Source organism: Moschus berezovskii, chromosome 24, assembly GCF_049115385.1.
Source record: "Moschus berezovskii isolate FMDL1 chromosome 24, NW_MosBer_1.0, whole genome shotgun sequence".
NCBI classification, from domain to species: domain Eukaryota; kingdom Metazoa; phylum Chordata; class Mammalia; order Artiodactyla; family Moschidae; genus Moschus; species Moschus berezovskii.
In genome coordinates, this window is record NC_142483.1 from 34710576 (window position 1) to 34733237 (window position 22662).

Here is a 22662-nt window from a genome sequence, read left to right on the forward strand (position 1 = left end):
CTCCTTGGAAGGAAAGTTATGACCAACCTAGATAGTATATTAAAAAGCAGAGACATTACTTTGCCAACAAAGGTCCGTCTAGTCAAGGCTATGGTTTTTCCTGTGGTCATGTATGGATGTGAGAGTTGGACTGTGAAGAAAGCTGACTGCCAAAGAATTGATGCTTTTGAACTGTGGTGCTGGAGAAGACTCTTGAGAGCCCCTTGGACTGCAAGGAGATCCAACCAGTCCATTCTAAAGGAAATTAATCCTGGGTGTTCATTGGAAGGACTGATGCTAAAGCTGAAACTCCAATACTTTGGCCACCTCATGCGACGAGTTGACTCACTGGAAAAGACTCTGATGCTGGGAAGGATTAGGGGCAGGAGGAGAAGGGGACGACAGAGAATGAGATGGCTGGATGGCATCACCGACTCGATGGATATGAGTTTGAGTGAACTCTGGGAGTTGGTGATGGACAGGAAGGCCTGTCGTGCTGTGATTCATGGAGTCACAAAGAGTCGGACACGACTGAGTGACTGAACTGAACTGAACTGAATTCTTGGGCCAGTCCTGAGCAACGTAGCGTGTAGGTAGAGCTGCATCCCTGGCCTCTACCCACTAGATGCCAGTGGTATCACCTCCATATGACAATCCAAAATGTCACCAGATCTGGCCAAATGTTCTCTGGGAAATGAAATAGTACCCTTCTCCACATTGAAAATTATCACTCCAGAGTATCAGTATTTAAGTAAAATCACAGAACATGGAGAAACATTAAATTAAGATTTCATTGTTTATATCAAAAAAAATTCCTAGAAAAGGTCAGCCAGCAGCATTAACCAAACATAAGCAGGGGCTCACACAGATGAAAGAAGCTTTAGGTGAGAGATAAGCTCTTTTTATTATTGAATGGGACCTTGAGTTGTTGAGAGTGGTATAGATTCACTCAGATTTGCAGAGCTGGCTTGAGTCCAGCTGGAAATTTGTTGTTTTCCTACATGCATGCTGTCCTCTCTTCCTGTCTGTAGCCAGCTGAGTTCCTGTAAAGCTTGGGTTTACATCTTCATTTTCTAGTAAATGAGCTAGGTTTGCATTGTATTAGCTTACTAGAATTACCAATCATGTTGCAAATAGAAAACACCACTCCCTTCTGGAACAACTGTCTGCCCTTCAAGGGGGTGAGTAATGGGTGTCCTTGATGTTGGATTTGTTTTTCTGTGCCATATGACTGCTATAATTGTGCTAATGATATGAGTTTGTGCATGTATGGTCAGTCATGTCCGACTTATCGTGACCCCATGTACTGTAGCCAACCAGGTTTCTCAGACCATGAAATTTTCCAGGCAAGAATACTAAGTTTAAAGACTATGAAGTGTGGTATGTTCAATACAAATTTACAGAATCCAGTCTTATTACTTGAGGTCAAATTTTGGCTCTGTTACTATCTGTGTGACTGGGGTCCTATTAGGTAACTTCTTTAAGCATGTGTTCATAATTGAAGTGTGGAGGGTAAAATTGAACTTAAATTATAGGATGAAATGATGAAATGATAAAGATGAAAATCATAAAGATGAAATGATGTGCATAAGTAGCTGATCACAATTTTTGCATATAGAAAGCATTATCTAAAATAAGTGCTATATTGTCACTCCTTTTATTAGTGCATGCGTGCTTAGTTGCTCAGTCGTGTTCAACTCCTGGCAATCCCATGGACTTAAGCCCGCCAGACTTCTCTGTCCCTGGGATTCTCCACCAAGAATACTGGAGTGGGTTGCAATTTACTCTTGCATGTGATCTTCTTAATCCAGGGATCTAACCCACATCTCCTGCGGCTCCTGCATTGGCAGGCAGATTCTTTTTTTATTGATAACACTGTGATTAAATTGAATGATTTCCAAATGTGCATGGAGAGATGTGGGTATTCTTTCTAGAATGTACAACACAAAGTATAAAAGAAAAAGTGTTTGCGTTAACAGAGTTCCCAATCCCACCTAGGACTGACAAAATCTCTGTAGGAAATATCCAAGGACTATAATTCTGAGAAAAGTGTTTTAAAATACAAGGCATTCTCAGAATTGTTATAAACTTGACTTAATTACAGAAATAGTTTTAATATGATGCTGATGAATAACACAAGCTAGCACAAGTCTGTGTGTTTCAATGGGGAAAAAAAAATAGAAGATTTGTATGTGCTTTTTAAATCTCATGTGGTGAATGACTCCTTTTATGCCAGGTACTGCCCCTCTCCATGGCTCACAGCCTTCCCCAAGATAAGTTGGTAATGAGACATGCAAATTGCTGATGCCTTTGCCCTCACCAATCCAACAACTATGGGACTCTGAACTATTAATTCTGTTCTGTTCTGTTCAGTCGCTCAGTCGTGTCCGACTCTTTGCGACCCCGTGGACTGTAGCCTACCAGGCTTCTCCATCCATGGGATTCTCCAGGCAAGAATACTGGAGTGGGTTACCATTTCCTTCTCCAGGGGATCTTCCCGACCCAGGGATCGAACCCGGGTCTCCCGCATTGGAGGCAGACACGTTAACCTCTGAGCCACCAGGGAAGCCCATATTAATAAAATGTAATAAAATATTCCAACATGAATTGTAGCTTGTAAAGAGATTTTAAAATGTTATGCCTTCTCTGAGAACCCTTCAAAATGAAAAATGAAATGATAGATGGCAGAGGGACACAGGAACTACAATTTATAGACTTTGAAATAATTTCAGAAGTTTTCTGTGGCCTCATATCATTTTTTAATAATTAAAAAGGACAAAATTGTTGATTTCATGTGGTCTGTTGTCACTGTGCTTGTGGGAATATCTAAGCGTGTAATTTGGTTGCCTTACTTATTAGGCTTCATTGATATCCACTTGAGATTTGGCTTTTGTGCAAAATATAGGCCCAGTGTTTTCATTTTGGTTCGTCAGAAGGTTGTAAGGATTCCTTGACACTTTATGATAAGTGGCTAAAATACTAGGGGGCAATGCATTATTTTATATATATATATATTATATATGTATATATATATTTGTTCCATGGTATTGAATGAGCAACAATTGAAATCCTGTTGTTCACGAGGCAAAGTGCCCTTCTCCTCTGCATAATAAATAGCAAGTCCTCATTGTCATCTGCCTGTTCACCGTCCTGATAGCTTCTCATGTGGAAACAAATTAATCCATGTTCAGCTCTAAAGGAGATAGTAGGATGTGATAGAAATGGCACTGGATTTGAAGTTAAAAGAACCTGATCTAACCCACTTACCGGCTATCTGAACTTGAATAAGGCACGTATTTTGAGCTTATCATATAGAGGTAAAACTATCCTGACTGACTCCCTCTGAGAGTCACCTTGAGAAACAAATGAGGTAACATATGTGGATTACTTTATAATATGGGCAGCATGATGAAAAGTTGAAGTGTTATTGGGAGGGGCGAGGAATGTGGAACCTGTCCATCACCAGGGTTCAGCCATGTCTGAAACTGACTACTGAATGGTGAAGCAATTCTCCCAGGAGCCTGTTTGCATAAGAGACTTGGCGCCTGCTTGAATCAAAGCCATAATAAGAGATGATAAGACTGGCAGTAAAAACAAAAGCAAAACAAACTTTGATCACTTGCGAAAGTGAATGATTATGAAACCAGTGCAAGAACTGTCATTCGATTTCTCTTCTGGTTCCATCTCTTCGACCTCTTCTATGAGTCACACAGAAAGAGGATAGGGAAGTTCTAAACAAAGGCTGGCAGAGCCTGTAAGATTTTTGGAGAAGCAGCAGCTCTTAGAGATCATTTATATACAGTGAAACTTAAAGTGAAAAGAGGCATTTCTCTAACATTGCACACATTCCAAGGTCATCACTGAAATGTTGGTGAGCATCTGTACAAGACCTTGACAGCCACCAAACCTATCTGATATATTACAGTTCCCACTCATAGCAGCCTACCTATCTCCTGGTGAGTTCTGCTTATGTGTAATAGCCCTGACACCCCAGTTTGGGCTATCTATGGCTCTGTCTTTGCTTTCTGAACCTCTTTTTCTTCTTGTAGTTTGTTTTCGGTGTTTGACATGATTTGGGATGACATTAAGATTTACTTTACATTAAAATTCAATTTAACCTAATTTAAAATATTGAATAAAGAGAGATTCAAAGTCACAGAAGCTTCCTCATATGCTTGTTAGGGTTATAGAGAGAGCACATTTTGCTGAATTTTTATAGGTATGTCTTAATTCTTGGCTTGTTCAGTGATTCTTTTTATTTTTAATACAATGATAGAATTATTCCATCAAATGCCACTGTGTGTCAGTCGCTCAGTCGTGTCCGACTCTGCGACCCCATGGACTGTAGCCCACCAGGCTCCTCTATCCAAGGGATTCTCCAGGCAAGAGTACTGGAGTGGGTTGCCATTTCCTTCTCCATCAGATATCACTAGAAAGAACTAACTTCTATTGTTTTCTACCAAGAGAAGCTTAACTAATACATGAAGAAAGAAAACTTTACAGGTGACTGGGGATTCAACTTTAGTAAGGGAGGGGGGAAATAAATGTAATTTGAGTTATTCAGCTGTATATTATTCTGGAAGTTTCTGTGAAGGTTATTTTCATGAGGAGATTAATATTTCAATAAGTGGACTTTGAGTAAAGCAGATTGCCCTCCTCAATGTGGGTGGGCCTCATCCAGTCAGTTGAAGGCCTGAATAGAACAACAACTGACCATTTCAAATAAGAAGAAAGTTTTCCAGCAAACTACCTTTGATTTCAAACTGAAGCTTTCTTCTGGGTCACCAGCCTACTGGTCAAATCCTGCAGATTTTAGATTTGATGAAAAGACCCTGATGCTGGGAAAGATTGAAGGCTAAAGGAGAAGAGGGCGGCAAAGGATGAGATGGTTATATAGCATCATTGATTCAATAGACTTGAGTTTGAACAAATTCTGGAAGATAGTGGAGGACAGGAAAGCCTGGCATGCTGCAGTCCATGAGGTGGCAAAGAGTCAGACACAACTTAGTGAATGAACAACAATAATCATAAATTAATTCTTTAAAATAAATATGTCTCTCTATACATACATATGCTGTTGAATCTGTTTCTCTGGAGAATCCTGACTAATACAAACACTGTCACCTGGCTAGTTGGCATAAATATTAGACCCTCTGAAATAGCAGTTCTTAGACTTATTGCTATAAGGTTGATAAGAAACTGTTGAAGACAAAGGTGTGAAACTATTGAAAGATAAAGTGGAAATTTTATAAAACCCCTGGTTTCTCTTGTCTGTACAGCAGACTGGGATGTGAATGCTTTATAAATGGGTGCATGCTTATGTTATTTCCCTATTTCTGTTGTATCAAATTACCAGAAATGTATTGATTTAAAACAACACAAATGCATTATCTTACTGGTGGAGGTCAGAAGTTTAAAATGAGTTGGCAGGGCTGTGATTCTTCTGGAAGCCAAGGGAGAATCTGTTTCCTTGCTTTTCCAGTTTTTCAGGGCTACCTACACTGCTTGGTTCATGGCCTTTTTCTGGAATCACTCCATCGTCACCTGTCATCACATCTCCTTCTTTGACTCTGACCCTCCAGACTGCCTTTTATAAGAGTCCTATGATTATCCTGGATTCACAAGCATAATCTAGGTCAGTCTCCCAAGCTGCAGATCCTCAGCTTCATCATATCTTCCAAGTCCCTTGTGCCATGTAAGGTGCCGCATTCATACATACTGGGGTTTAGGGTGTGGACATCTTTGGAGGGAGCCATTGTTTTGCTTTTCATAGTGCTGCACATGGAAATATGATCCTGTAGGAGAAGGCAATGGCAAGCCACTCCAGTACTCTTGCCTGGAAAATCCCATGGATGGAGGAGCCTGGTAGGCTGCAGTCCATGGGGTCGCTCCGAGTCAGACATGACTGAGCAACTTCACTCTCACTTTTCACTTTCACACATTGGAGAAGGAAATGGCAACCCACTCCAGTGTTCTTGCCTGGAGAATCCCAGGGACGGGGGAGCCTGGTGGGCTGCCGTCTATGGGGTCACACAGAGTTGGACACGACTGAAGTGACTTAGCAGCAGCAGCAGCAGGGGTGTTATAGCTCAGATAAAGGTCGAGGACTATTTTTATTGAATCTAAAAGAAAGAAAGCCCATTTATTTATTTGTCTGTATTGCCTTCAAATTATAGATTCAAAATCTTCTCTTTTAACTTGGGATAAGAGAAGTAGTGAAAACACTCACAAAACAGGAGACATATAACTGAAAGCATAAGAATTCTTACTAACTGGTGAGAATACATATGTGAACACGAACGTGAGGGCCCTTGTGTGTGTGGAAGTTAACTTCCTTGTGGAAGCAGATAAATAATAAGCCTACAACAGATTGGACCACATTTCAAGAGTGGAACCAACAGAACTTGCTGGTAGATTAGACATGGGAAGTGAGAGGAAAGGAGAAAGTAAGACCCTGAGCATCTGCTCGGTGGGTGACACTGCGTTATACTCTGCAGATCCTCCCTCAATGGTCAAAGTTTAGTAAAAGGGTAAACTCAAAATGTAAGAATGGAAATATAATTAGCATCCTGTTATACACAGAAAAGAGCAAACCAAAGGCCAGTATACATTTGAAGAGATCTTCAGTCACTGCTCACCAACGAAATGTTCATTAAAATGATGACCTTTTGAATAGAATTGGAAAATATTGAAAGACATAGTAAAAATTACAGCACAATGAAGCTACCTGAAAACCTATCTCAGTCATTAGAAAGAGACATCAAACCTTGGCAAAGTGGTACGGAATTAAGTATCTTCTATTATTGTTGGGCTTGCCTGGAGAATCCCAGGGATGGGGGAGCCTGATGGGCTGCTGTCTATGGGGTCACACAGAGTCGGACATGACTGAAGTGACTTAGCAACAGCAGCAGCATTATTGTTGGGAGGAGGAATGGAAATTGGTACTATTTTTTTTTTTTTAAGTGTTTCTATCAATATATCTTTTAAAATTTGAATTGTGCCATTTGTATGGCTCAGTAATAACACATTAAAATGTAAAAGAAAATTACAGAAGTGTACAAAGAGATAAACACAGGTGATTCAGTGCAGTACTGTTTAATGGAAAAAAATCAGACCAAATTTAAGTGCCTCTTAATAGAATACTCATGAAATGGACTATCCATATCCATGTAACAAATACTCCTAATGAAAAGGAGAAGGTAGATTTACTCATACTGTTATTTTTGCTTGTTTTTCAAATTTTAATCTTTTATTTCGTATTGGGGTATAGTCAATTAACAATGTTACTGTAGTTTCAGAGTCAGCCGTACATGCACATGTATACATTCTCCCCCAAACTCCCCTCTCATTCAGGCTGCCTCATGACATTGAGTAGGGTTCCTTGTTGGTTATCCATTTAGACTATATCAGTGTACAAGCACTATTAGATACATGGAATTTAAAAACACATTGGTAAATGAAAATGCACTGCACTATCTACAATATATGTCTGAAACCTTAAAGTAACCAAAACTTTATAAGCTGTATGTATGTTTATAAATAGGAGCAGAATTCTATTTGAGTGGAGAGTCAAGAATGGTATTTACTTATATTTTTTTATTTTCGTAAAATGATATTGTACTAATGTGACATTTGTAAAATTAAAAAATTCTAACAGTGACATAAATTTTAAAAATAAACTTGGTTCAGTAAGAACAATGGATAACAATGACTTACTTGCTCTATGGCTACAAATATTTGTCAAAGTTTTGCCCATCGGATAAGCCCCAAATTCTCTTGCTCTTTTAGTGCTCTTTGTAATTGATGTGAAAATCAGATACTCCCCCGTCCCAAAAGGTGGTAGAACATATTTGAAATGCAAAGCAACATAACAATGCAATACTTAAGGGCTTTATTCAACTGCAAGGTTAGTAGAAATCAACCCTATGATGAGGCTTCCTGCAAAGCTATCTCCATCATTAGTTGCACTAAAAGGGAAACTACATCTCAAGCAAGAGAGGAAACAGGGCCTCTCTTCTCTATGCTGTTCATACTCTACCTGAAGTCTTACATCCAGGTGTGTATGCTACATTTGAAGCATGTGCAAAGAAAAAAAGTATGGCTGTTAAAGGACTTGAAACGATGTCCTATGGGGAATTGTAAAATGAACGAGGATTTACTTAAGCAGGAGAAAAAGGATCCTCAAATGACATATGATGGTTGACTTTAAGCATTTCTAAGACAGCTATGCAGAAGATGAAAGGAGCTCATTCTGTCTGCATGCAAAATATAGAAAATAATCGCTAGTGTTTCACAAAACCCTGACGTGCACATCTTCTCAGTCCTGTGAACTATTATTGTCCTATTTTTAGCTGTGGCATACTAAAAAAAAAGGTTGTTTTCCTTTTCATAGTGCTATCCCTGAGAAGTGGCCACCAGCCAGGAGCTACGCATCCTAGTCCCTGTGGAAGTTAGACGTGGCCCTGTTGTTAGGAGCCCTAACATCTGAGTAGCCAGGATAGGCCTGAGACCTTGCTTAGGCCTAAGTTTTGATTTCCTGGAGAGAGGGTGGAGACTAAGTCCACAGAAACTCCTCCCTAAGAAGATCCCGCCGGCGCCAAAATTAAGAAACTCCTCCCTAGAAAAGTCCCGCTGGCGCCAAAAGTCGGGCCAATCAGAGTACAAAGGGAAATCCCCCAGAAAAACCCCGCGCGCGTATAAACTGGCCAATGAGCTTCCGCGCGTGCATGAATTGGCCAATGAGCTTCCGCCAGCTTGATCTTTTGAACAGAAATAGGTGCTTATGTAACCTGAGACTATAAAAACCGCTGTAAGCTGGGCTCGGGGCTCTTGTCCCACTCCACTGCGCTGGAGGAGGCATGAGCCCTAGCTCGAGCTAGAAATAAACCCCATTCTTGCTTTTGCATTGCTGCGAGTGTCTTATTCTACCAGTATGGGGGAACCGGACTCAGGGCATAACATTTGGGGTCTCGTCCGGGATCCCTCTGACTGGGGAGAATAACGCTCTCCCGGCAGAAGGGGTTCATCAGCCTGGAGGAGGGCTGATTATAGCACCTGTGCAAGGTCTGTTCAGGGGCGATCGCCGTAGCCAGCGTAAGGCCGAGGCCCAGCATTCGCGCTGGAAGGCAGCTGGATCTGCAAGGTCAGGGGCGAATTGATCGCCATAGCCGGCATAAGGCCGAGGCCCAGCATTCGCGCTGGAAGGCAGCTGGCTCTGCGGGAGAGAGGAGGTCTCTCCCGATCCGGAATCTGGTGGGCGGTGGACGCCCTTCGGTAAGGTTACTTTAAACTGCAGGAAGCCTCAGAGGTCTCAGAGACCTAGTAGTGTGTTTTCGGCGGACGTTTGTCTGTCCTCCGTTTGTCGTGTTATCGTTTGCGCCGGCATTGTCTCTGTCTCTCTCCTGTGTCTGTTTTCTGCCGTAATCTGTTCTGTGGTCATGGGTCAAGGAAGCTCTACCCCGCTCTCCCTCATGATGGATAATTTCTCTGACTTTAAATCTAGGGCGCGAGACTTGTCTTTGCTAGTGAAGAGGAATAAGCTGGTGATGCTCTGCTCCTCAGAGTGGCCCACTTTTAATGTCGGGTGGCCGAGAGAGGGAACCTTCAGCCTGACCACCATCCGGCTGTTGGGGGAAGGTTCTCACGCCCGGCCCTTCCGGCCACCCGGACCAGATGCCCTATATCCTAGTCTGGCAAGATCTGGTGGAAAACCCACCAGCATGGATAAAGCCTTTTGTTTCTATCCTTTTCATTCATAATCCCACCTGGGATGACTGTCAGTAGCTGTTACAGGTGCTCTTCACCACGGAGGAACGGGAGCGGATTCTATCGGAAGCTCGGAAACATGTCCAGGGTGTGGACGGGAGGCCCACCCTGCAGCCGAACCTAATTGATGAGGGATTTCCATTGACCCGGCCCCAGTGGGACTTTGAGCGTGCAGAAGGTAGGGAGCATCTCCGAGTGTACCGCCAGACTCTTATGGCAGGCCTCCGAGCAGCTGCCCAGAGACCAAGGGATTTGGCTAAAATAAAGTTGTTCAGGGATTGGTTTTGGCTATGGAGATTAAATGAAAATTACGCTGCGAATACAATCCCCAGAGCTCGGGTCAAGTAAAAAGGATGAATCGGTCCCTAAAGGAAACACTGGCAAAACTGGCAATAGAGACTGGCGGGGACTGGGTGACTCTCCTTCCTTATGCCCTTTTATTGTTTATGGGGTCCCTCCGCCGACCCCCTATAGAATTGGTCCAACTGTTTTATAAACTAGTAAATTTTATATTGTAATGTCTAATTCATGACTGAAGACTCACACTGTGTCTGTCTTAATATGTCTTGGTATGTCTTTGTCTCTGAGTAATATTTTTGAAGTTAATTTGTAAATGAGCTCTATTTAATTGGCTTAAAGGGTAAGCGCTTACAAATCAGATAATTCTAAATTAATAAATTCCAGGTTCAAGTAAAGTGGAAAATATTCAGTATTAAATACCTGATATTAATGTTTGTTGATCTATCTAATATAGACATGTCTTAGAGTAATTAACATTAAGTAGAATATTTTCATTGTACCTAGGTTCAATATAAATTAAATACATCTGTTACAAGTTTGTCGACAAAGAAATTACCTTGAGTGAAAAAAAAGACACAAAAACTTCTAAGAAATGTAAATGAGACAAGAGCTTTTAGATAAACTCTATTAAGATTAAAAATGTCTGTCTAAAACAGTTTCTCTAAATTTGGGCTTCCCTGGTGGCTCAGAGGTTAAAGCGTCAGCCTCCAATGCGGGAGACCCGGGTTCGATCCCTGGGTCGGGAAGATCCCTGGAGAAGGAAACGGTAACCCACTCCAGTATTCTTGCCTGGAGAATCCCATGGATGGAGGAGCCTGGTAGGCTATAGTCCACGGGGTCGCAAAGAGTCGGACATGACTGAGCGATGGAACGGAACGGAAATTTTGGTAACCTGAATTTCTAAGGTTGTGCTAAATTAAGTAACAAAAGTTTATTGAATAGCTAGGTCATTTCCAGATAAAATAAGGTTCTGAAACATTCACTACTGAATAATAACTTACAGAAAAACTAAAGATTTTAGACTATTAACAAATAATGTTTGATGCCATCCTGAGATGTTTGCTAAAATTTTTTAAGTTATCACTGGTATTTATGTTCACCAATCTATAGAATGCTAATATAAAGGTCAATTCTTGTTTGCTTAAGGGAAGTAAGATGTGTGTGTTCAGTAAAGAAGGTATGAATAATGAAGTTACATTTTATGAAGGAAAAAGGTAATAGGTCTGACTTACAGTTGGCTGTTTCAGGATGGGAGAACAAATGGGTACAGAAAGTGATAAAATGGTTTTGTGGAAAGTGGACCCCAAGGAAAGAGTTTTGTGTATAAACAAACGTTTTCTTGAGATGTTAAACTGCATTTGACAATAGATTTAAGATTATTTGCCTCTTAAATGGTCTGTTCTATATTTGCCTCTGAAATCCTATATTGTTACTATGGCTGAGTGACTAGCTATTGTTTCAGTGACCTATAATCCCATCTGAGTGAGTGTTCTAAACCTTTCTGATATTTGTTGACAAAACTTCCTAAATCAATCTGATAAAGCACTTTTGGCTTCTAGCTGACTTTGGGATGCTTCAGAGGGCCCCTGAAACATCCCAAAGGGAGATATTACACTAATTGTGTTCAACTTCCATGTTAAATTACATGGGAAGTACTGTCAAGTGAATAATAAGTCTCAGGTATATTGTATGGTAAATGTTACTAATATAGATATCCTAGAAACAATTTATATATAAATTCTGATATATTCAGGTAAAATGTTGCCGTAATTCTGCTTACTATCTTAAAGTGTTGTCACAGCACTAACCAAGTTTCTTGTGAAAATGCTTCCTCTTCCAGAAGATTTATAAAAAGGACTTTTGGATAAATACAAGTTTCTGAACTGGGTAAGAAATTAAAAGATTCTAGTGAGAAACCTGATGACTGTACAAAGGTTAACAAAAGGACCGAATGAACTGGCAAATATGCTTATAACTTTTATGGTTTCTGAAAAATTACTGGTTTGAATCTGTGTGTTTTAATTATGACTTAATAGTAATTTGGTAAAATGGTATTTAATAGACAAATTGAAGCATTTAACATTTTTCTCTGTCTGACCCCTTCAGAGACTGGAAACTCTTAGGCTTCCAGTAACTTTATCAGATAAACTAAGAAGGTTATCTCACTAACAGGTACAGAAATCTCAGTTTGGGAGACCTTAAGAAAGGGAGGAATTCACTCACATCTGTTACGCAAAATCTGTGATAAGCCTTTGAGATGACTTTCTCTAACCCTGAAAGGTCTTAAAGTTAAGTTTGAGACTCCATAAAAGTTTCAGAAAAAAAAAAAGAAAAGTCTATGGTTATATAAATAATCAGGTCAAGTTTATTGAGAACAGATTTATTTTGTAAACAAGTCTTAATTTGGTTATATTTGGTAAAAATGAGAGTAATTTTAGGGAAAAAAATGATGTTTCAATGAGTGTTAAATCCCAGTTTGTTAATGGAAGTCTGTATCTACTAAGACTCATTTCCTGAATGGATCTTTGCTGTTATGTGATATTAATATAGGATTTGGTTGAGTTCTTAAAGAGCACCCTAGGTTTGTTTCTGAAGTTTGTCTCAGTGATCTATCTTTGGATGAAGATCAGATGCCTCATGACCTGCAACCAGGACTAGAAAAAGACATAATTTAAGGGACTGTCTCCAACCTGGATGGAAGGACTTTTTCCAGAAGAAACTACACTACACCAGGATGAGAAGACGACGACATCAGAGGTAGACAGCTTGCCCAAGATGCTGGACCTGATTCGTATGATTATTTATGATGTTTTCTTGACTTCTTAGATCTCTGCATATAAATCAAATGCTTTTTTTTACCATAGGCCTGATCCTATGCTAGTTTTAGAAATTAATCCAATTGTCGGGTTTGTAGACATGTAAAAGCTCATTCTGCTTATACAAAAACTCTGTTAGACTTGTGCCATCCTAATGTTCTTAAACCATGGCAAAAGTCTGCTTCTAAATTGGAAAATGAAAAACAATAGCTGGAAATCAGAGTCAGGGCTATGGGAAATCCAAGATGGCTGCTTGGCTTTTCTCAGCTCCCTGACAAACCTCATTTTTTATTTGATGGGTTAAAGCCTTCCTGGCTACAGGGTTAATGCCTCCATAATGAAAAATCATGGAATATTAAGGTTGTAAATTGTTAAATTAAGTTTCTAGTTTTGTTAATGTCTAGTGTTTACTAAGACTCACTGCTGAAACAGTTCCTTGTTACGTGATACTGCTAAAAGATTTAATTAAGTTATTAAAAAGGACACTCTAGGTTAGTTTCTAAGGCTTATCTCAGTAACAAATCTTCAGATAAAGGTCAGATGCTTCATAATGTACAACCAGGAGTTTAACACCAGGCTATAGTCATTTAACAAATGAAGTCAGGTGACTTGGGGTATACCAGGCTTTACCTAAGAAAAGTTCTTGACTTATAATTCTTATTTTACTCTTAACTGCTAGCTATGGCTATATTATTTTCTACGTCACTTGTTTCACTGAGCCTGTGATATAATGCTGATATGCAGTTCCATATGAGATCAATAATTGTAATAATGTTACTCTGGGTATGAGAAAAAGCAACAAGAGGGAATATTTTCCTGGACCAGGAGGCTAGTAAGACAGTGGTCCAGAGACTTTTGCTACTTGCAAGGCCTGGTCCAATTTTAGCACACTGAGTGGCCCATCGCTTCCCTAGACCTGGGAATGAGCCTTCCCAGCAACGCGGGACACAATGGCCATGAAATGGTGTCACATGGTCAGATATGTGGCTATGAAGGGACCCTGCTGACTGGAAGTTGGTACTTGCCAGCTGCCTCTACAAAGATTACGTCACGACCATTGCAAGCTGCTGCAACACCCCCTGAAAGAAGTTCAGGGTGAAAATCAGGAATGAGGCACTCTGTGCTCTGAAAAAACTGGCAGAACAGGCCTTCAGATAGTCAGATCTTTTCAGAAAAAGGTTTTATGAGTTCCAATTCTTGCCTCTTCTCATACCTAGAAAAACACTGACGTCATTAATGGTGACATCTGCTTTGGCTATTAAAAAAATTTTACTATTAAAAGTCAAAATAGAGTAGCTATGGTTCAGACATCCTGGGAAATAGCTATTTCCCAGATATCCTGAAAAATGATATTATGGGTGTGATTTCAGATTAGACGCTGTAACCTAATGTAGAACTTAATGCTTCTGTAATGCATTTTTGCTTCTGTACTTTGCTTGCTGCTCGTAAAACCAGTTACTCCATTTTAGATAAGGTTGTCTTTAAGTAAAGATTCCTAAAATTGTTTTTGAATAAGGCTGTATAAAGATCCCTGGATCAAACTCTACCCACGGAGGAAGATTCCTCCATTTGAACAACAGAAAAGGGGGGAGATGTTAGGAGCCCTAACATCTGAGTAGCCAGGATAGGCCTGAGACCTTGCTTAGGCCTAAGTTTTGAATTCCTGGAGAGAGGGTGGAGACTAAGTCCACAGAAACTCCTCCCTAAGAAGATCCCGCCGGCGCCAAAATTAAGAAACTCCTCCCTAGAAAAGTCCCGCTGGCGCCAAAAGTCGGGCCAATCAGAGTACAAAGGGAAATCCCCCAGAAAAACCCCGCGCGCGTATAAACTGGCCAATGAGCTTCTGCCAGCTTGATCTTTTGAACAGAAATAGGTGCTTATGTAACCTGAGACTATAAAAACCGCTGTAAGCTGGGCTCGGGGCTCTTGTCCCACTCCACTGCGCTGGAGGAGGCATGAGCCCTAGCTCGAGCTAGAAATAAACCCCATTCTTGCTTTTGCATTGCTGCGAGTGTCTTATTCTACCAGTATGGGGGAACCAGACTCAGGGCATAACACTGTGAATAGGTTCTAATCAAAGGCACATTAATGAAAAAGTTGGGAGTCATTTCTACATGTGATATATTTGCAGATGCACGCACGTGTGTCCCCTCAGCCCCTGGCACACACAATATCCTGTGTGCCTGCTTCCACGTGCTTTTCCCCTCTGGTTAGCTGGTGGAAAAAGTTGCAGCAAGACCTAGGAAACCAGTGCTAATTATAACGGCTCCTACATCATCCTTGGTCCCTGATTGAGCTTGTGGAACAGGGCTGCCCCATTAACTTGTTTACCCATCCTGTTCTGTGATGTAGTCAGAACAGAACTCAACTTCTAGTGAGTATGGGCCATTGCACACACTGAAGTCTTTTGTTAGAGCCTTCAGCCTACCTCGATTCATTCAACAGACTGAGAAAGTGAAACTCGATAGACAAGTGCCAAGTTCAAAAGCAGACTATCGAGTGGTTCAATTAGACTGGAACTCAGGCCATCTCATGCTGAATCCAAATCTTTTTCTCTTGTATCTTTCTGCCCTGCAACATAACTAGGATCAACATTATAAACGAGAGGAAGAGAAATTATAGTTTAAAATGACAAAACTAAAATAAGATAGTAATGAGGATGATGTAGTTCATTCAAAAGAAAGCAATCCATGGCCTGGGGGAGTGCAGTGCTTCACAAGAATGGAGCACTGTTCCCAAGGGATTTGGGTCAAATGTTGAGTTTACAGAATATTAGAAGAAGCAACATGGGAACTGGGTGATTGGTGAGTGATTGTAAGGACTTAACTTACAAGGCCAGTAGGTCCTGTTTTCTAGGGTAAGGTAAGCTAGCTAACGTTGAGTTGGAAGACTGTGATTGTTATATGTTAGGTTTCCTTGGCAGTTTGCTTCCCGTTAGTGCAGGTTTGCTTAGGTTTAGATTTGTGACATGGGCTGGGCCACTGATGTGGTCTCCATGTGGGTCCTGATTCACAAATTAACTTTATGACAACCCAAGGAGAGTTGTATAACAGGCTTATATTTTCATTTCTTCAAGAATCAGCAGTGTTTGCTCCATCTTCATAGGTGTTCAAAAGGGAGCATTAGAAAAAGAATCAAACAGTGGATGAGCGTCAGAGTTAGATGATTCAATGTTTTTTATAACCTGAGATTCCATGATTCAGTGCACATTTGAAGCACTCAAATCATATTTATTATACAAACACTGTGCGCTCAGCAACAATTTGGGGGCCCTGTGGTCTCCTTAGCAAAGCATAATGGAAATGCTAGGAACTGAGCTGGAAAAAAAATGGTTAAGGACCTTAACTACTGCAGGTTCTAATGGATTTTTCATTTGGATATGTTTGTGAGATTCAGATTAATAAAGAACTTAATTACAAACGTATGGATTCTTTGAACAAATAAAGTTCCTGGATAATTTGTTAACTTTGGAGAAGCTTAGTGACATAGGGAAGTCACTCAGTCGTGTCTGACTCTTTGCGACCCTGTGGACTGTAATCTACCAGGCTTCTCTGTCCATGGGATTTTCCAGGCAAGAATACCGAATGGGTTACCATTTCCTTCTCCAGAGGATCTTCCCGACCCAGGGATCGAACCCGGGTCTCCCGCATTGGAGGCAGATGCTTTAACCTCTGAGCCACCAGGGAAGCTAAAAACCTATGTTGTTAGTCATCTGTCCTTCTTACAGTATGCTGAGGATCACATCCAGGGAACCATGAGTAAGGGAATGAAATGTCAGAGCAGATCTCTTTGGTGGCACTCCAGTGTTCTTGCCTGGAGAATCCCAGGGACGGGGGAGCCTGGTGGGCTGCCCTCTATGGGATTGCACAGAGTCGGATATGACTGAAGTGACAGCAGCAGCAGCAGCAGCAGTGAAGTTGATACATGGATATGGGCTGTAGTAGGCAGATGATGACTTCAGGTTAAGTAGCTGGACTGTAATAATTTTCACAGACTTTTATAACTCATACCTGGTAGGGTTTGAAGCAAATTCAAATTGCAAATTCAAGTTGCAAATTCATTTGCAACTTCCCCTCCACACAACAAAGATGAACCTACCACCTACTTTGTGTCTGTTACCTTGTTCTCTAGAAAGGAGAGGGGGAAAGAGTAGGAAAAGAAGCCAGGAGAATATTGAAATAAGCACAAAATAGATTTAGCTCAAGTCCAGGTGGGCTTCCCAGGTGGTGCTAGTGGTAAAGAACTTGCCTATCAATGCAGATATATGTAAGAGACTCGGGTTCAATCCCTGGGTCTGGAAGATCCCCTGGAGGAGGGCACAGCAACCCACCCTAGTATTCTTGCTTGAAGAAACTCATGGACAAAGGAGCCTGTCAGGCTGCAGTCCATGGGGTTGCCCAGAGTTGGACACGACTAAAGTAACTTAGCATGCATGCATGCAAGTCCAGGTAACTAGACTAAATTTTTTGTCATTAATTGGCATTTTTTTTCAGACTTCATCCAATAAAGAGACAGGTGCAAAAACCTGAAGTTATTTATGTTGGTGCTCATCACGTAAAATTCCAAGGTGATTTATTTGTTCAACAAACACTTTTTAACCCTCTACTATATATCAGACATTGATCAAAGTACCAAGGAGGCAATGATAAACAGAAAAAAGCAACATAGATTGTATATTCCAGTGGAGGAGATAAACAAAGTAGGAAAGTGCAACATGCACTACGTGTGATAGTGCTAAGGGCAAAGGAAGAATTTAAATCAAGATTTGTTGGAGGAAATTTCAATCAATGTCATTAGGAAATGCTTTATGAGATGAGGAGTTTTGAGCAAGTTGTGAAGGAATTGAGGATGTGAACCAGACAGATGGCTGGGGAAGCTTCACTCCAAGTACAGGGGACAGCAAGTGTCAAGGTCCTAGGCTGTGTCTGGTACCAGAGAGCTGTATGACTGGAGCAGAGGACAGCTGGGAGAAAGGGTGAGACAGTGACATTTGAGAGATAACAAGGGTTAGAAAAAACAGGACCTGGAAAGACCTAGTTCGAACGTTTAATTTGGTTGCAATGAAAACTCTGGCAAAGCTTAAGCAGAAGATTGACAAGATCTTACTCTTTAACGTGATCACTCTAGCTAGTGTGTCAGATAGGTTTGGCAAAAGTAGAAGCAGGGAGATGAATTAGATTGTTGCAAGAATCCAGGCCAGGTGGTTTGCTCAGGGTGGTAGCTGTAGGAGCCATGAGAATAGGATGAATTGTCAATGTTTTGAAGTTAGAACTGAGGGATTTACTGGTAGATTGGATGTGGACTGTACGAGATAGAGAAGAGTTAAAGAAGATACAAATGTTTAGGTTTTAACTACAAGAATAGACATTAACCAAGAAGGAGGAACTTGCAGAAGTTTTGATTGGGGGAAAGAAAGTTTGTGAAAAAGAAATCATGAGCTCACTTTTACTTACAGTCAAACTGAACTTACCTCTTAGGCACTCATGTAACAGTCATCAAATAGGCAGATGGGTATACAAACTTAGATTTCAGAGGAGAGGTTATAATGGAGATAGGACTTTAGGAGACATCAACATAGAGATAGGTATTTAACTTGATACTACTGGTGTAGATTACCTAGCAGTGACTATAGATATCAAAAGCAGAAGAGGTCCTAAAATTGAACTCTGAGCTCCTACAACAAGTTGAGGTAGTAGAAAAGAAGAGGAAACAGCCGAAGAAATTAGAGAATAAAATGATTAGAAATGTAGGAGGCAAATAAGACAAATGAAATGTCTTGTAAGCAAAATAAGGAAAATTTTCAAGTAGAGAGAGATCAACTGTGGCAAATGCTCATAAGAGCTTGATACTATGTGAACTGAGTTGTGATCTGGGATTTAGTAACATTGAGGCCATTGTCAACATTCAGAAAGCCAGTTACAATGGAAGGTGGGGTTAAAAATTGGTCATAGCAGTGGCAAGAGATATGGATGTGGAATAATTGGTCACTTGGAATATAGATACCATTTTAAGGGAAGAAAAGAAATCGGGTGCTAGTTTAAGGGGAAGGTGGGATCAAGAGAGAGAGTTTTAGTTAATATGGGATAAATGATGACATATCAGTATGTTTATGGGAATGATTCAGTAGATTTTTTTTTTAATTGTTTTAAAACTGAGAGGGGAAAATTGCCAGAGAAACTTGAGAGAACAGGAAGGAGGAAAAGCTCTAGATCATGTGTAAGTAGAAAGTTTGGCATTGCTGTGGACCCAAAACAGTCTGTGTTTACTAGTAGGATACAAGGTAAGTGTATGAACCCAAGTGCAGTAAGATGGGCAGATATGATGGGGACTGCTTATAGAATTTCTGGTGTGATTTTGCTTCAATTTTCTGGTAAAGTAGGAAGCAAGGCCAAAGTTTAAGAGTAATGATGGGGAAATACATCATGGAATTTTGAGAGAGGAAAAAAAGGTTTGTAAGTCTCATGGTGTCCTCCCTTCTTAATGAACCAGTAGCACTGACTTTATCTAGGAGCTTACTAGGAATTCACAGCCCTAGGTTCCATTACACATCTGCAAAATCAGAATCTGTATTTTTACAAGAATCCCCAATTTTGTTTTGATTTGTTTTGCCCATTAAAGTTTAAGAGACACTGACCAGAGACTAAGAGAGAAAACTGACAAATGGTATATACTGTGCTTGACAGGCAGTAGTAAGGACCAGCTTGAAGCTTTTGATGAATTTAAGATACTGCCAATCAGAATATTTTGTGTCTTCTCCAGCCAGTTTCAAGAGTGCTAGTGAAGGCATTAAGTATACAAAGATGTAATTTAACCAGGGGTGTGGTTTTGCCAAGAGAATAGAGAGGGGTGATACGGTTGCAAGAAAATAATTATAATAGGTTAAATCACAACTAGTCCATTCTAAAGGAGATCAGTCCTGGTTGTTCATTGGAAGGACTGATGCTAAAGCTGAAACTCCAATACTTTGACCACCTCATGCGAAGAGTTGACTCACCCGAAAAGACTCTGATGCTGGGAGGGATTGGGGGCGGGAGGAGAAGGGGACGACAGAGGATGAGATGGCTGGATGGCATCACTGACTTGATGGACATGAGTTTGAGTGAACTCTGGGAGTTGGTGATAGACAGGGAGGCCTGGCATGCTGTGATTCATGGGGTCGCAAAGAGTTGGACAGGACTGAACGACTGAACTGAACTGAACCTGACCATGAAGTTCAAGCAGACTATGGAGGGAAGAGAAGATTTGGTGGGGAGGCAGTAAAGAATAAAAAAATTGATGGGATCAATGCGTTAGCGATTTTGGAGCGGGTGACTGAGTGACTAAGCACAGCACCCAGCACAGAGTCTTATTGGAGATTAGATTCTACAAGAAGGGAACTGAAAAGTAGAATGGAATGTGATGCCATTAATGGTCAAACATATGCCAGTGATACAGAGATTCTAGGATAGGGTGTAGGGCAAAATCACTGGAGTGGAGGAGGTTAAGAAGTTAGAAAGAGGGCATTAGAAAGATCATCCATGTAGATACATAAATTATGGATTGTTCTGATATCAGTAGTGTTGAAGAAAGTGAAAGTGTAACAGAAGAAATTTTTCTAAAGGAAGAGGGTGAATGGAAAAGGAGGAGTATTGTATGAGATAAATTTCAAAGCTGAATGTTTCAGATTCAACAAAGGATGGACTAGAAGTGTCAGTGCAGAGTGTCGGACATCAATCCTGCCTCTAGGTGCCATGACAGGGGAATTGGAGGAGAGAGTCACCCCTTGAAAGTGCTGCAGGAAAACTGATGCCATCAGAGGAGATTTCCATTTGATCAAGAAGAAGCAGACGTTTGCTGATGACTGACCTAGAACTCCATGAGGCTCCTTGAAAGAGTGTTAGGAGATAGGGAGGGAGGAATACAGGTCACGGAGGCAAGGGAGATAGAGTCTGGGGCCTGGAGGCTGAGGAACAGTGTGGGGAACATGGACATTTTGTGATGGTCAAACTAACCCAGGCAACAGGCATAGTGATTAACCTCAGTGGTCCCTGGGTAGAGGGATAAAGAAGCTGCTAGCACTGGGGACTTCACTTTCACTTTTCACTTTCACACATTGGAGACGGAAATGGCAACCCACTCCAGGGTTCTTGCCTGGAGAATCCCAGGGATGGGGGAGACTGGTGAGCTTCCGTCTATGGGGTCACACAGAGTCAGACACGACTAAAGTGACTTAGCAGCAGCAGCAGCAGCACTGGGGAAAAAGAGGGATTAAAGGGGCTCTTGCCAGAATAAGAACCATTATGGGGTTCCCATTTGATTCATGCTGTGGGAGGCAAGATATCCTGCTGAAGGAGAGTCTTCCTCTGAGATTGCAGACACCTGCTGAGTGGAGCCCTGCGGGGCTTGGATTGTCCTTCAAGCATAGACTCTCTCTGGACTTATGTTTGTAGCAATCTACAAGGGAATGCTTAAAAATAGTATATCTGATTCAGTTATAACAAACTATAGAACATCAGGAAAAAAATTAGAATATGAGGAAGAAAGAAATAGACCCAATGGAGAAGACTCTTGAGAGTCCCTTGGACTGCAAGGAGATCCAACCAGTCCATTCTAAAGGAGATCAATCCTGGGTGTTCATTGGAAGGACTGATGCTAAAGCTGAAACTGTAATACTTTGGCCACCTCATGCGACGAGTTGACTCACTGGAAAAGACTCTGATGCTGGGAAAGGTTGGGGGCGGGAGGAGAAGGGGATGACAGAGAATGAGATGGCTGGATGGCATCACCGACTCTGTGGACATGAGTTTGAGTGAACTCCGGGAGTTGGTGATGGACAGGGAGGCCTGGCGTGCTGTGATTCATGGGGTTGCAGAGAGTCGGACACAACTGAATGACTGAACTGAACTGAACTGAAACTCATTAAAGCAAAAAAGATAATATAGTTGATGGGCATATTGGTCAGTGTCCTGTCAATTAAATAGTCTATTATATCCTGCCAGTGGCCTGTTTTAGTAATTTGCTTTGTTTTAGTTTTTGACACTTGCCTCATGAATTAGCTGTTGTGACTCTGCTAATTCTAATATTGATTATAAACCTTATGACTAAAACCAAATATTATAGATTTTTTCTTTTCCTGTTAGTTTATTCCAGAGAGAAGTTGAGCAGTCTTGGGAGAGCTTGAGAGTTTCTAGGATGGTGTAGAGGAGAAAACATAGCAAGCACTGTTTAGTGACAGAGGAAAACTTAGAAAGCCTTTCTCCGCATCCTTTTATTCTGAGGCCTGCCATGCTATCTTTACCACCTTGCATATGACCCTGTACACCAAAAACTATCTAACGCCTTCAAATTATGATTTCATCAAACTGTCAGAACTTTTATGAGTACCTGGAATTCAAACCCCCAAACCTAGCAAATAGTTCCATCATCTGTGTTTAAATCGCAATGGGACTTTTATAGTTCCTTCCCCGGGGAGCAAAATTCATGTTCTTAAAGCTAAGCTTACATTTCATGCTGAAAAATTGCAACAAACACATGAAGTGTTTTTGGGTTTTTTTTTACAACCGTATAAAATTGAAAGACCAAAGAGAACAGTATTTCAAAGTGTCTGATATATTGTTTGATCACAACCTGAGGGAATCAATGCACCTTTAAAAAGAAACTCTTGGAGCTCCTCAGGCAGCAAATTCAATCATTTGATAATCTGCTCATCATGATTCTATTGTACACTTACCATGTGCTGTGCTCATCCGAAGGAACTCAACAGACTCTTGCAAGAGTAGTCTGTAGGAGTAAAACCTATTTTATTTCGAAAAGTCAGTATAAA